This window comes from Lonchura striata, chromosome 5 (genome assembly GCF_050655825.1).
Source record: "Lonchura striata isolate lonStrDom1 chromosome 5, ASM5065582v1, whole genome shotgun sequence".
NCBI lineage: Eukaryota > Metazoa > Chordata > Aves > Passeriformes > Estrildidae > Lonchura > Lonchura striata.
The window spans coordinates 64,514,816-64,527,877 of record NC_140707.1 but is presented as its reverse complement, the minus strand read 5'-3'; the positions used below and the strand labels follow the sequence as shown (position 1 = coordinate 64,527,877).

Genomic DNA, 13,062 nt, shown 5'->3' with positions numbered 1-13,062 from the left:
TCATTGCGAATTTGTTGGGCATTTTTGTTTGTTTGTTTGTTCATCCACATGGTTTACTGCCAGATTATGAAAACTACAAACCTGTCATCAGGAGTTCACCCAGTCTGAGAGAGGAAAAACAATGGTTAGAAGCCAACCTGATACCTACCATACCTTAAAAAATGTCACAGAGTAACACACACGTAGAAGAGACATTTCAGTAATGTTGTGGCACTCCCCAATTTCAGCAATGGATTACAATGAAACATTGGTTTGTGCAAGCAATCAGGAGAGGTTTGTCTTGACATGGACAACCCAGAACAAGACACTGAGATCTTGTCTTTGTGTAAGCACAACCTCCCCCACAGGTTTGCATGATTAACAACATCCTTAAAAAAACACAACTCTTTCCTTCATCAAACAAGTTCTTCCAAACTTTTTCGGGGCACACTGCATTCAGAGACAGGAAAAAAATTGAATCATGTTGCACTGTACTAAGAAGAGCGAAGAGGATTCCTTCAAAACAAGAAATTCTACTTTGTACAGCTAGTATTCCTGCTGAAGCCAGTGGACAACTTGGATACAGCCAGCTGCGAGGATCAGACTTTTCAACTGCAGATACGCAGGAGAGAAAAAACTCTGGGTCAAATCCCAGCTAGGGTAAATCAGTGTAACTCCATGGAAGTTAAGAGGGCTGTGCCGATTCAAGCCAGCTGTGGATCTCACAGTGTTTTGCAAGTCCATTTTCAACTCTTCAGGGCTCTGCTCTGTTTAAATATCCACAACACCCACTGAAATTAATGAGAACTGTGTGTGCAGAACACTAGTATTACTTTTTAACTATTTGGGAGGTGCTCAGACACTGCGATAATGAGCACCATATATTAGAACCCAGACAGAATGGTATTGAATCATCAGACCCTTAAGTGGGACAGGTCATTAATCTTTTTTTTGGGGAGAGCATTTCAAATTTTACCTTGGCAAATGAGGATTCATCATTAATAGATGCGGGGGTTCTACGTTTGCCAAGTCCCAAAGTGTGTTTTTCCATTTGCCTTGGGCTTGTGTAAGCTTGCCTAAGGAGGCCAGCCTTGCAGTTTGAGAAACACTGCTAGCAGCCACCATACCCTTATTCCCAGCTAAATTAAACCCTATTATGCTGTAATTAACCTTGCCTAACTTGTTCTGAGCTACAGCAGCAGGTAAAAATCACGCTTTTACTAGGCTGTACCCAAGAAGCATTTTTGCGTATCAGACTTGCCTACTCTTCAAGTATTTCCAGCTACTCTTGGAAGCTCTTCTCCTGAAGATCACAGCTGAACTGCAGACATCAGAGCTCTTCTTGACTTCAGTGAGGGCAGAATGCACCTCATGTTCATGCCAGATGGCATATTTTTGGCGGACATGGGAATTCCACAGAAGCGACAGCGAGAATATGTGTATACAAATTGTTAGGTTTAAAGGTTTAAAACATACACATAGGCAGGACACTAAGTTTGCTTGGTCAAATTTAAAGCAGTAAAATTCCATTTTATGAATTAGTCTATTGCCCTTTTTATTTAAATCCAAGTTAAGAAAAATAAGAAGAAACCTATTACATTTCTAGTTTCAATTTGATACTTGGGGTATGGGTGAGAAGAATGAGCACAAGGTAAAAAGAACCTCTCATTTACACAGCTACACTTCTGTAAGAAAAATAAATTATTGGAAGAATTGCAGTTTTCAGACTTTTTTCCCCCACCTCTTTTAAAAAAATCAAAATTCTTCAGCTGTATTTTGAAAGATCCAGGATTTTCGCTTAGGTCAATTTGATTAAGTCCATAGACCTTCAATCCAGACCATCATTGCCACAGTTCTAAAAGCAGACATCCTCTGAAGTAATTCAACCAAGGTAGGACAGAAAGTCCAGGTGTCCTTTAGCTGCCTGCAGTAAGTGTATATACGCAAAATACAGGATTAACAGCACAAGAGAAAGGCTACACACTGCCCTAAGTAAAAGGCACTCAAAGACAAAAGAAGTGCTATCACTGAATACATCTTGCATTTAATTACAAGTGGAAAGGTGGGAAGCCTCTGGAGAATGCAGCCTAGAGAGTCAATCTGATTTTTTTTTTTTTTAATCTGCGCATCTGAGTGTATGGTGCAGATAAAGAACAGATGGTTATGCAGTAAGTGTATCAGCCTGCCTCTAGCACAGCAGCTGCAGCAGCAGTATTTATCCTACCTGCTCCCTTCAAGTTATTAAACTCCTCAGTTCCCACAGGACATGCAATAACATTAATTTTTTTTTTAAGCACTTGCCCTGTCTTTGCTCATTCCGCCATCCCCGGAGCGGGACCCGCGGCCGGCGGCGGCGCTGGGCCCGGCCCTGGCTGGACCCGTCCCAGGGGCTGCGGGGCCGGGCCGGGCCGGGCCGTTCCCCCGGCTCCGGTTCTGGCTCCGGCCCCGGCTCCGGCTCCTCCTCCCGGGGCCGGCCCCGCGGCTCCCCCGCTCCGGCTCGCTCCGCCGCGGGCGCTGCAGGTCTCCGCCGCTGCCGGCCGATGCCCGGGCCTCGCTGGTCAAGTGGTCCTAAACATTTCACAATTATGCTAGAGAACTGTTGAACTGTTAAGAACCACTGCACCAAGGAGGCTGAGGGTCCGCGGGGAGCGCAGCGGGGCGGGGGCGCGCTCCCCGCCCGCTCCTGCCCCGGGCTTGGCTCTTCCTTTCGCCGCGGCGGACCTGGGGACGAGACAGAACACACGGGGCTGGCGGGCGGGCGGCGACAGCGCCCGGCCCGGCCCGGCCCGGCCCCGCACGCCCGCCCGCACTCCTCGCTCAGCGCCGCCACTTACTGCTGGCCACCGTCCCGCGAGCATCCCCGGCCTTGCGCTGCGGCTGGGAGAGCTGGACGGCAACACGCTCTCGTTACAAAGTGGAAAGAAAAACAACAACAACAACAACAAAAACCCCAAAACAACCAACCAAAAAAAAAAAAAAGTTTAAAAAGAACGAACTAAACAAAACCAGCCATTCTCCCGAGGGGCCGCAGCTCGGCGGCAGCCCGGGCCGGGCGCCCCGCCGCTCCGCGCCAGCCGTGCGCCGCGGCCGCCCCTCTGCCGCGCCTGGCCGCGCGGGGCCCTTTTATAGCCGCGCGGTACCTCGCGGTGATGAGCCGTCCCCTGCGCGGCAGCCAGGAATGCTGCCCTCGCCCCTCACACGACCAGTTTTTCCAGGCTGCCTTCGCACTGACGGGGCGGTTTTGTTTCCAGCCATCATCTGGGGCGGCCGAACGTCAGCAGGTAGAGAAGGACAAACCTGTTCCGAGGCGGCGCGTTTCCTCCCTCCCTCTCTCCTCCCGCCGCCCTCCTGCCCTCCGCCCTGCCACCGGGGGAAACTGCTCGACAGGTTTCGCCGAAGCTGGAGGTGGCTCCGGGGGTGAGTAAGAGACTCCACCCTGCGCCCTCCCGACAGGCGCTGCCGCTGACGGGCCGCCTGCCCTCGCACCCTTGCCGGCCCCCCTCGCCTGGCTGGCAGCCCTGAAAAACAAAACAACAAAACAAAACAAAAAAAGCCTCAAACCGGCACGTCACGTTCTGCGGGGGGTTTCGCCGCCCGGCCCGGCCCGGGATCCGTGCTTGCGGCGTCGCGCCGGGCGAGCGTGGCCGCTGCCCGCCGGCCTGAGGTCCGCACTCCTGCCTGCCCTCCGCGCCGTTCGAGCCGGCTTTCTCCTCCTTCCCCACCGGCAAATACTCTCTGAGACGGGAAGGGAACTTATAAAAGCCCTCTGATATCCCTGAGTGAGCTGGTAGCGTTGCTATGTGGTGTTCAGCGCTCTTGAAGGGTAGCACATGTACCCGTTTCTGATCTGGAATGTTCAGTGTCAGATTGATTGTGTTGAGTGTAGTTTCAGGGAGTTTTTTGTAAATGACACGAGAAACCACCTGCTGTGCATGAGTGACTGTGTTTGCCCTGTTTCCCCCCAGTATCCCACTGCTGCTGTTTCCTCAGGTGCCTTGAGGAGCCACCACTGGGGAACACCAGACCTTTCAGGAGGTCACTTTCTGCTCCTGAATGTTCCTGACCTTGGTTTCAGAAAGTTAGTACTAAGAAGCCGGAATTGAAAAACCTGAAGAAGGTTCTGATGTTCAGAGGTGTTGGACAGCCAGCAGGGAGGGAGGACACCCTGAACTTTGACAGGCTAGCGATGAAATCCAATTCACAAGGGTTTCCGAGCTGTGTTGTTGGGGTGAACTGCAAGGTCCTCACGCCCTGTAACCTTGGGGTGGGGATTATGGTAACTGCACAGTTGGCTTCCCCATGGTGGCAGTGGGGATGCTGGTTGCTGGTGGTGCCAGGCTGCCTGCACTGCCTGACCACATGCTGCTCTCTCCAGCCAGCCCAGGAGACACCGTTTCAAAAAGATGTGGATGGTAAACCTTGCTCTGCCAGTGACTCAGCCTCTGGCCTCAGCCAAGTTGCTTTACCACACCTTGAGAGGGAGATAATGCTTACCTACCTCATCTTATGAGGCTTCACTAATGTTTATATAGTGCTTTGAATGTTTAAAGAACTGAGTGCTGTTTATGCATTTTGGTGCTCCAGATCCTATGATCTTTGGCCTTTTAAAAATACACAGGAGACTCAAGCGGTCCCAGAGGAAATGCCCATACAGGAGGCATCCCAGAGCAGCAGAGCAGGGACAAGGCCTTGTGGCTGTGCACAGCTTGTGTGAACGTGGTGCTGCACCAGAAGCCGGAGTGCTGGAACCAGAACAGGTTGTTCTAGGAGACTATGCAAACCTCATGCTGAGGAAGCTCCCTGGATCTAGGCTGGAGGCGTTTCAGTCTGCTTTGGTAAAGCCAACTCCTGCTCTTCTGCTCTGGCCTCTCACACTCAAACCCAGGGCTTAATTTTTTGCCTTCTTCCACATAGCCCAAGCCATAGTGGGTTTCTGGATCTTCTCTTTCTCCCCAGAGGATATTTGCTTGCCTTGGATAGAGGAGAGTGCACGATCTGTGAGTTCACTCAAAGGACACCCCTGTCCTTGGCATCCATGGAAATCTGTGGAAGCAAGACTGCTATTTACACCCTGTTAGAAGAGGCATTTGTGCTATGACACAGTGTTCTAGGTCGTCCACTCCTGCCAGTGATGTGTACAGCATGTGCAGCATGACTGCATGGGCTGTATTTTATATATAATCCTTCACAGAGTACACTGGCGACTCTCACCTCCCTCTGACAAACACAAACTCACACCCACACCCACAGCTCCACGATACCACCCAGCTAAATAATAACCTGGCTGTCCATACTGACTTGGTTCAAGAGTCCTTTCCAGCCAAACCAGTCAGAACCTGCTCCTGCATTGGTGAGATACATAATCCCCAGGATCTCATTGCTGTTCTGGTCCTGGGTCAGACACACATGGCAGATGGCCCCTAAAGGACTCTGAGCAATAAGGGGGGACCTGTCTGAGGCAGCCAGGGTTCTCTGAGGTACCAGAACCTGTATGGTCTTTAGGCAGGATGAACCATCTCCTGCTTTCAACTTGTTTTTAATAAGTGTCAGTGGTTTCACAGTGAATGGGTAAACATACCTTTCATTTAATTATATAAGCACTTAGCAGGTTCTGTTTCTCACCCATATACTCTCAGCTATGGAAGTAAGAAAGTTAACATCCTGCTTCCTCCCTTCACTAGGTAGAGTCTCAGAGAACAGGCTGAAGGCTTTGAAAGGTAGAAGAGTAGAGGTACCTGAAAGTGGAAATGACAGGCAGCACTAGCCAAGGGGTGAGCAATGTGTTGTTCTTCCTCTGTGAAAGTATGAAAGGTGATTGAAGCATTAAAATAACAGAATAGGTTCTGAAATTAGATAGAGAGGAAATGAGGAGTAGTAGGAATAGTAATTAGTCCCTTGTTTCTATTGATGGTTAAACTAAGTATTGTTTATATCAGTGGGACTGATATGAAAAGGACTGTGGTACCCCCCAGCATGGCCTCACCACACTGGATGCTGAGAGCTCTCTGACTGCACCAACACTCCTGAAACCTGGAGGAGCAGCACACTACTGTGGAACATGATGACTTGAGCCCCTTGGATAGCAGGCAGTTTTCTTGGATAGGGAAAGCAAATACCAGGCACCTTAGAGTGTAAAAGAAAGAGGGCAGCACAAAAGGAGACATAACGCCAGGGGTGGTTGCAGAAGACAAAGAGTGGTCTGGGAGGAAGTGAAGATGAAGGGTAAGCTTGTGGGAGGACATAAAAGGCTGTGCTGTTTGCATGGCAGAATATGGAAGATCATGAATGCTTGGTAATGAAAGGAGGATTATATTTCAGGGAGGCTCTGCTTTGAAAAAATGAAGTTATGAAAAATGACTGGAAGGTGCTATCATTATTGCCAGTCAATATCCCCACGCTCCTTTGGCAAAAGCTCCCAATACTTCCTGCTAGTTCCTTATTCCACAGGTAACGTTATGGAAGGGCATAGGACAACCCCAAAGTACTATTCCTTGTATGACATATTTTATCTGACAATTCTGGACTTAAATCCAGCACTGAAACTAAGCATGGACATGGAGCTTACCATGTCTCTGCTTATTGTTTCTACATTCCTCATCATTTCCCCACCAATTTCCTGCTCTTACTCATTAATGCTCACCTAAAATTAGACTGGAAGTTTCTTTAAGAGAGACCAGAATCTGTCATGTCCTGGAAAGTACTTTTAGTATTTTTGGGTCTGGTAAACAGAGAAAAAAAAAAAAAATCTCTGCAAGTGGATTTTCTCCCACCCTGGGAAATCAGCATTCCATATGTTCATAGCAAACAGTGATGGGGCAACTTCATGTTTGCTTTAGTTGGCTAAACTCATTTGTCAATACAGCAGCCCACTATGTGTCACATGTGAGTATAATAATAGGTTGATACTAACTTGATTTGCAGTCATAAACACCCTGAGAGATGGCCTAATGCCTCCTCATATAAATAGGAAGCCTTTTGAGATTACTGCCTAAATAACATCAACTGATTTACAGATAAATAGATGAGGTGGGATATTTTTCCAACCAAGAACTTTTAGAAAGATTGTAGCTTTGCAATTCAGTAGATAGATTAATAAAGAAGTGCTAGAAATGAAAATATGGCTAGCACATTCTTACAAAGCCAAGAATTCACATTTTATTGGAAATGCCACTATTGTGTGTATAAAATTTTGATTAAATACAAGGTTATCAATTTAGCAAGAGAGAGATTTGTATCTCAAATGCTTCATCTAAGCATGCAGTTCAATGTCCCTGAGCACTACAGAGGTTACATACCAATTTAATGTGTAATACTGCTTTTCACCATTTTCCTTGTTCTGACTTAACATCTTGTTCATTCCAGAAGCTAACTGTGTAAATTACATTATACAAATAAATGTAGTTTTTCCCTTTTTGGGAAAATTTTTCAAGTCAATCTCTGTCTGTATTCAGTGACACAATAGCAAGCAGCAGATTACAAATTTTCTGGTTTCTATTTCAAATTTCCAGTTTCATTGTTAAACACATCAGTTCTTCTAATAACAAGTCTAGAACAAGGAGACCTCAAGGCTTTGCACATTTCCAGGCTGGTTCTGTGGGTCCAATTTCCTGTGCTTCAGCAGGAAAAAGAAAAATATGTGAAGAGCAATGTTTGTGCTGCAGAGATAGTGTGTGAGCTGTCAAGCAGATGTGTCCTGGGAGATCTATCCATCCCTGCACTGAGACCCTGACAGTAAGGAGAAGCTTCAACTCTGGCCCTAAAACACATAAGGAAAAGCACATTGCAAACAACCAGGAGGTACTTCTGCAGCCCTGATGTAGATTATACTTTGCCACAACTTTCCACTGTAAATTCAGGAGTCCCAGCATTGTGTTGAGATGACAGCTGGAGATCACATAATCACAGAATAGTCAGGGTTGGAAGGGACATCTGGAGATCATCCAGTCCAAGCCCCCTGCCAAGGCAGAGTCACCTGGAACAGGTGACAGATGAACTTATCCAGGTGGGTTCTGAATGTCTCCAGAGAGGGAGACCTCTCTGGGCAGCTGTTCCAGTGCTCTGCCACCCTCAACATAAAGTTGTTCTTCCTCATGTTGAGGTGAAGCTTTTTGTGTTTTAGTTTATGGCCTTTGCTCCTGTTGCTGGGTACCACCAAAGAGAGTCTGACACCATCCTCTGACACCCAGCTTTGAGACATTGCTATGGATTAATGAGATCTCCTCTGAATTTTCTCTAGACTCAACAGGCCCAGCTTCCTTGGTCTACTCATAAAAGAGATGCTCCAGTCTTCTGATGTGGCCTCTGCTGGACCCTCTGCAGTAGCTCCTTGTCTGTCTTGTACTGTGGAGTCCAGAACTGGACACAGAGATGTGTGCATGAGACATGAATCCACCAAGTCCTCTTCTGCAGTCAGCTCTCCCTGTAGTATTTCAAACTTCAGGAAAGCATGGTCTCATGGTTACCTTATGATCAATTTTCCTGTATCTCTCTCTCCCTCTTTATTTTTCTTTTTTTTTTAATTTGAAATAAAAATACAAATCAAATAGCCAGTGAGCACAATTCTGACATGACCAATTTTGAATGCCTCACTTCCCAGATGCCTAACTTTATAGACCATAAGAAAAGCTGACTTCTATTAAATGCCACTCACCTTTTACTCTACCATGAAGTTTCAGGCTAAACCCTGGAAGCTAACACTTGAAATCACTCACTTTTTCTAAACATTTCCGAAAAGCAATTCATAGTTAAAGTTAGCTGCTATGCATTAAGTCTGCTTCAATAATGTTATAATTGATTGCAATGTTTAATTGTGATAGCCATCACAAACCTTGTAGCAACTTGATTTTTCATGTTCACCAACCAGCTGTTTTTTCAGAGTTGGCAGGATTACGTGTCCTGTTCCATAAAACCATGAGAAAGGAAGTAATTACTAATTAATTGACCATCTATCAAGATTTCCTAGGCTTTTGCTGGTTCAAGGTATTGAACATACAGAGTCAGAGTGTGACTTTGCACTGACGTAGCATAGTAATTTTTAGCAACATCTCATATTTCCGGTTTTCTGTCCTTGGAATATAGAACTTTCCAAACAACATTGGTGAATGGTGACATAGTTGTGGGCAGAGATCTTGGTCAAAGTGGTCCAAGTAAATAAACCGACTTATTTCACATCACACTCTTGTCAGACAGAGAGATAACAGGGCAATTGTCTGTGCCCTGAAGCCCTGGAGCTCTACAGGATTCAACAAAGATTTTTGCTGGATGCCTCAAGGGTGCTGGAATCATGTAATCCCAATCTGACCCTTCAGTGGGAATAAGGAATTCAGATGTGCCACAGAAAGAATTGGATGCATTGAAATCCCAATTTTACTGGGCCCTGGTCACAAAGATCCACAGCAAAACATACCCAGGGAGGAAGCCACACGCCCTGGAAGATGCAAGTGTAATTATTCATGCACAGACAATCCACATCAGAGAATCTCCCCAGCACAGCAGTTTTTTGCATGGCAGGATTAATTGACAACTGTTTGTTGTAATTGTGATAACTTTATATCTCTCAGCAAACAATTGCCATTAAGGTTCCTTTTTTCTCACCCTGAAATTCTTTTCTTTCTACTGAATTGCCAGGATTGTAATTTCCCTTCTATGCTAATAATTAATAATTTCATGTAAAAATAATCAGCTGGTGTAAACAAACATAATTTTCATTCTCTTGTTTCTTTCTTAGCACCTTTTAATGTGTGGAGTCTCATCTAATTTCACTTTTAAGCCCTTAAAACCAGGATTTGGGACTGTCAAACACCAAGCACAAGAACCTAATGAGATCTACAACAGTGGCACTGGAGGAGAAGTACATTAATTATGCACATAAACATGTAATGATGAGGCTTATCTGTACTCAGAAGTGCTGCTGAGGGTACTTAGCAGGCAGCTTTGGCCAGGCAATATCTCCCCTGGCCACCATCCGATCCCATGTGGAAGCTGAGGAGATGTGAAGGAGTACTGTGGCTTGGGAGAGCGGTTATTTATTGCTGTGGTATTTACTGCTGCTGCAAGACAGGGAATGATATCCCAGCCTTTTCCTGCCTCGTTGTGCAACGTGCCACGCAGCAGGTCGCGCAGTGCCGAGCCTGCCAGGGTCTGCGCACGGAGGAGGCCGCGGAGCAGAGCTGCAGGATGTTGTTGCTTGGCACCTTCCCATGGATTCCCTGTGATGTGCAGCATCCTGGAGTGGGAGGGAGGTGCTGGTGTGAAGCTCAAAACGCCAGTGGGAGTGAGCAAGATATGCAGCAGTGAGCGTGTCCCAACAGGAGAGCCCTGGCAGGGCAGGCTGGGGGGGAAAGGGGCACAGCCTCTGCCCTGCCAGCCTGTGAGGAGCGTGGGCCCCACTTGTTATAACCTCCTGCTATGTCAGTGCCAGGTTTGGACAGCAAGGACCCAGTCTTTTGACCCTGAGATTTGAATCAACTCTTCTCAACTGGAGCCATGTTAAGAAGTGCTGTTTAGTGTAGTTCACACTAGCCATTTTGCTGCCATGATTCAGGATTCTTGTCTCAGCTACACTTTTGAGACACAGGCTTCTGCCTCTTCCCATTCAGCTGATCACAGGTAAACAAATGTATGTATAATGAAGTCTCTAAAGTAATTCTCAGATAGACACTTTGCAAATTAATAAATCTGGTAGTACGAGATTTTATTCTGACTCATGGACTATCTAAGATGGCAACATCTGAGTCCCACAGATTCATTTGTATGGGACTTTACATATCTTATAAGCGTTCTACATTAGTAGCTTTTCTAAAAGAGTCACTAAAATTAAAGCGCTGTTAGAAACATGCAATCAAACACCACTGTGTCATAAAACATTGTTAAAGAATCATGGAAAGACTAGTCATACTAGTCTAGTCATAGTCATACTAGTCTAGAAGATGATTATACTGCTGATAGAGTCCACTTGGAAGACACAAACATATCAGCTGTGCTTCTGATATATGCTGCATACATTTGAGCAGTTCTTTATAAAGTTCTTGTTTTCACCCACCGTGCAATTAATTCAGGTTTATCTCAGTGATCTAACAAATTGTGTTGCTGGGAACTAAAAGGATTTTGTTTCTTAGCTGCTGCAATAGGTCCCATGGAGGGATGAGCATTGGTACCTGGAGAAGGGCATTACCCCTATGGCTGCATTTGATCACTCTTTGGGTCCCTTAGTGTAAGTGGAACTGGGCTCACTTTGTCTTCTGTGCACCAGGGACACATTTCCCTCCCTACTCATCTCGCTACTTGAACAAGCCTTAAAAATGGAGGAATCTTCCAACTAGATCACAATCCTTTTGGAAGAATTCCAGTTGATCACAGTATTCAGAAGACTGCAAATAAAGGAACTCTGATTCAAGGAGGGGTTTCATTCCAGATGAGAGATTTCATTATCACTCACAGCTGAACAGCAAAATCCCTGTATGAGGCAACTGAGACATGCTACAGTATAGTAATTATAAGTTAAGATGTGCAAAACTGGAGATATTTAGCTATTTAAGTTGAAGGAACAGATACTGAAGCTTTGCTGGACATGATTTAATTCAGAAAGTACTGATCAGACACAGCCAGTCTGTCTGGGGGTCAGGCAACCTTGTCAGATGTCAACAGTTTACTATGTCAACATTCAGTAGGAGAGCAAGCACATGCTGATTTTTCAAATAATTAAGAGGGCTCATCAATGACAAAAGCTTTATAAGAGAATCTCCAAACAGAAACTTAATATTTTCAGCCATCAGTAGAAAAGAAAGTTGGTTGCATTCAGGAAAGAAAAGCTGTAGCTCAAATCAGACAGGAACTTGGACATGTTAGTTGAGCAAATCTCTGCTTTCTGCAGTGTTAAGAGAAGTGCTGACATAGGCCAAGTAGTCCCTATCCCTTGGCAGTATTAGCTGGATCATTAGGAAAAAGAAACAAAGTGGAAGCTGGGTGTTGTCTTTCAAGTGAAGAAAGCTGTAGAATTGATGTAATGTTTGACTCTTAGAGGAGGCATTCATAGTGTCTCCTCTGTGGAGAAGCAGCAGAGCTTCCAGCACCAGCATTCATTCCCAGAACATCACTGCAACTTAAAACATTCAACACTGGAAATAAGTCCAACATTTGTGCAGCAGTGACAAATGTCACATTGATTATGCCTTTATGCTGTTCTATAGTCCCTGCTGGAACTTTTTACAACAGGATGGTCCAGACCCTCAGGAGCCTTTCTGATACTCACACAGATGCAGGCTGGGAGCTTGTGCAGTTTCCTGCTGTGGCATTTGATGTAGTGATGATTCTGCAGGGCAAGGAAAACTACAGCCTGACAACTTGCATTATTACACTGGGGCTGGAAAAGAATGGGAGCCAATGCCATTTCCTAGCAGAAACTAAAATGCCACTTTATATTCCAATTAAAAACTGATAGTAAATAATATCACAAGCTTTTCTGCACAAAAACAACAACAAAAAAAGCCAAACTCCAAAAGTAACTTTATCCAGCTTCTACCATACCATTTCAATATGTACTGTGTATAAAATACCAAGCACAGATCTGCAGCTGATCCTCACAGTGACAGATCTCCCAAACTGCAGCTGGATGTAGCTATGGAGGGGCACAAGCACATCATTGGTGTCTGGAGCTAAAACTGCTTGAGGAGTTATGAAATGGACCCACAGTGAGCCCAGGCCATGGAATGAGTGTGTTTGCAGTACCCAAAGCCCTGTATGCCTGCTTCATCTGGAACCCTTTACTGAGCAGAAGATTGGTGGGTAAAAAGAAGAGTGTACTGGATCTTTTCAGGAATGGTCTGAAGAAAAATTAGGATGTTTAAAAAAACTAAGCTGCCTCTGGGATGTCTAGCATACTTCAACTAATGAGAGACACTCTCTGCTGGTTACAGTAACTGAAACAAATAGGTAGAAACAAACAGGATCAATTTTATTCCTTACTAATATTTAGATTTTACTTTTGAGCAATAACTATGCAAAACTTAAAGGTTACTACACACAAATAAATTCATCATAAGACTGGGAGTTATCACAGAGAGTATAATTATGATTATTAAATCC

At 45.4% G+C, this 13,062-nt stretch overlaps 1 long non-coding RNA gene across 1 annotated transcript; it reads left to right on the top strand.

The window, feature by feature from the left end:
- Positions 1 to 3,065: 3,065 nt before the first annotated feature.
- LOC146767415 (uncharacterized) lies at positions 3,066 to 9,680 on the top strand. Its single transcript, XR_014956089.1, has 2 exons — positions 3,066 to 3,396; positions 8,216 to 9,680. It is a non-coding gene; the product is annotated as an uncharacterized LOC146767415 (long non-coding RNA).
- Positions 9,681 to 13,062: the final 3,382 nt, after the last annotated feature.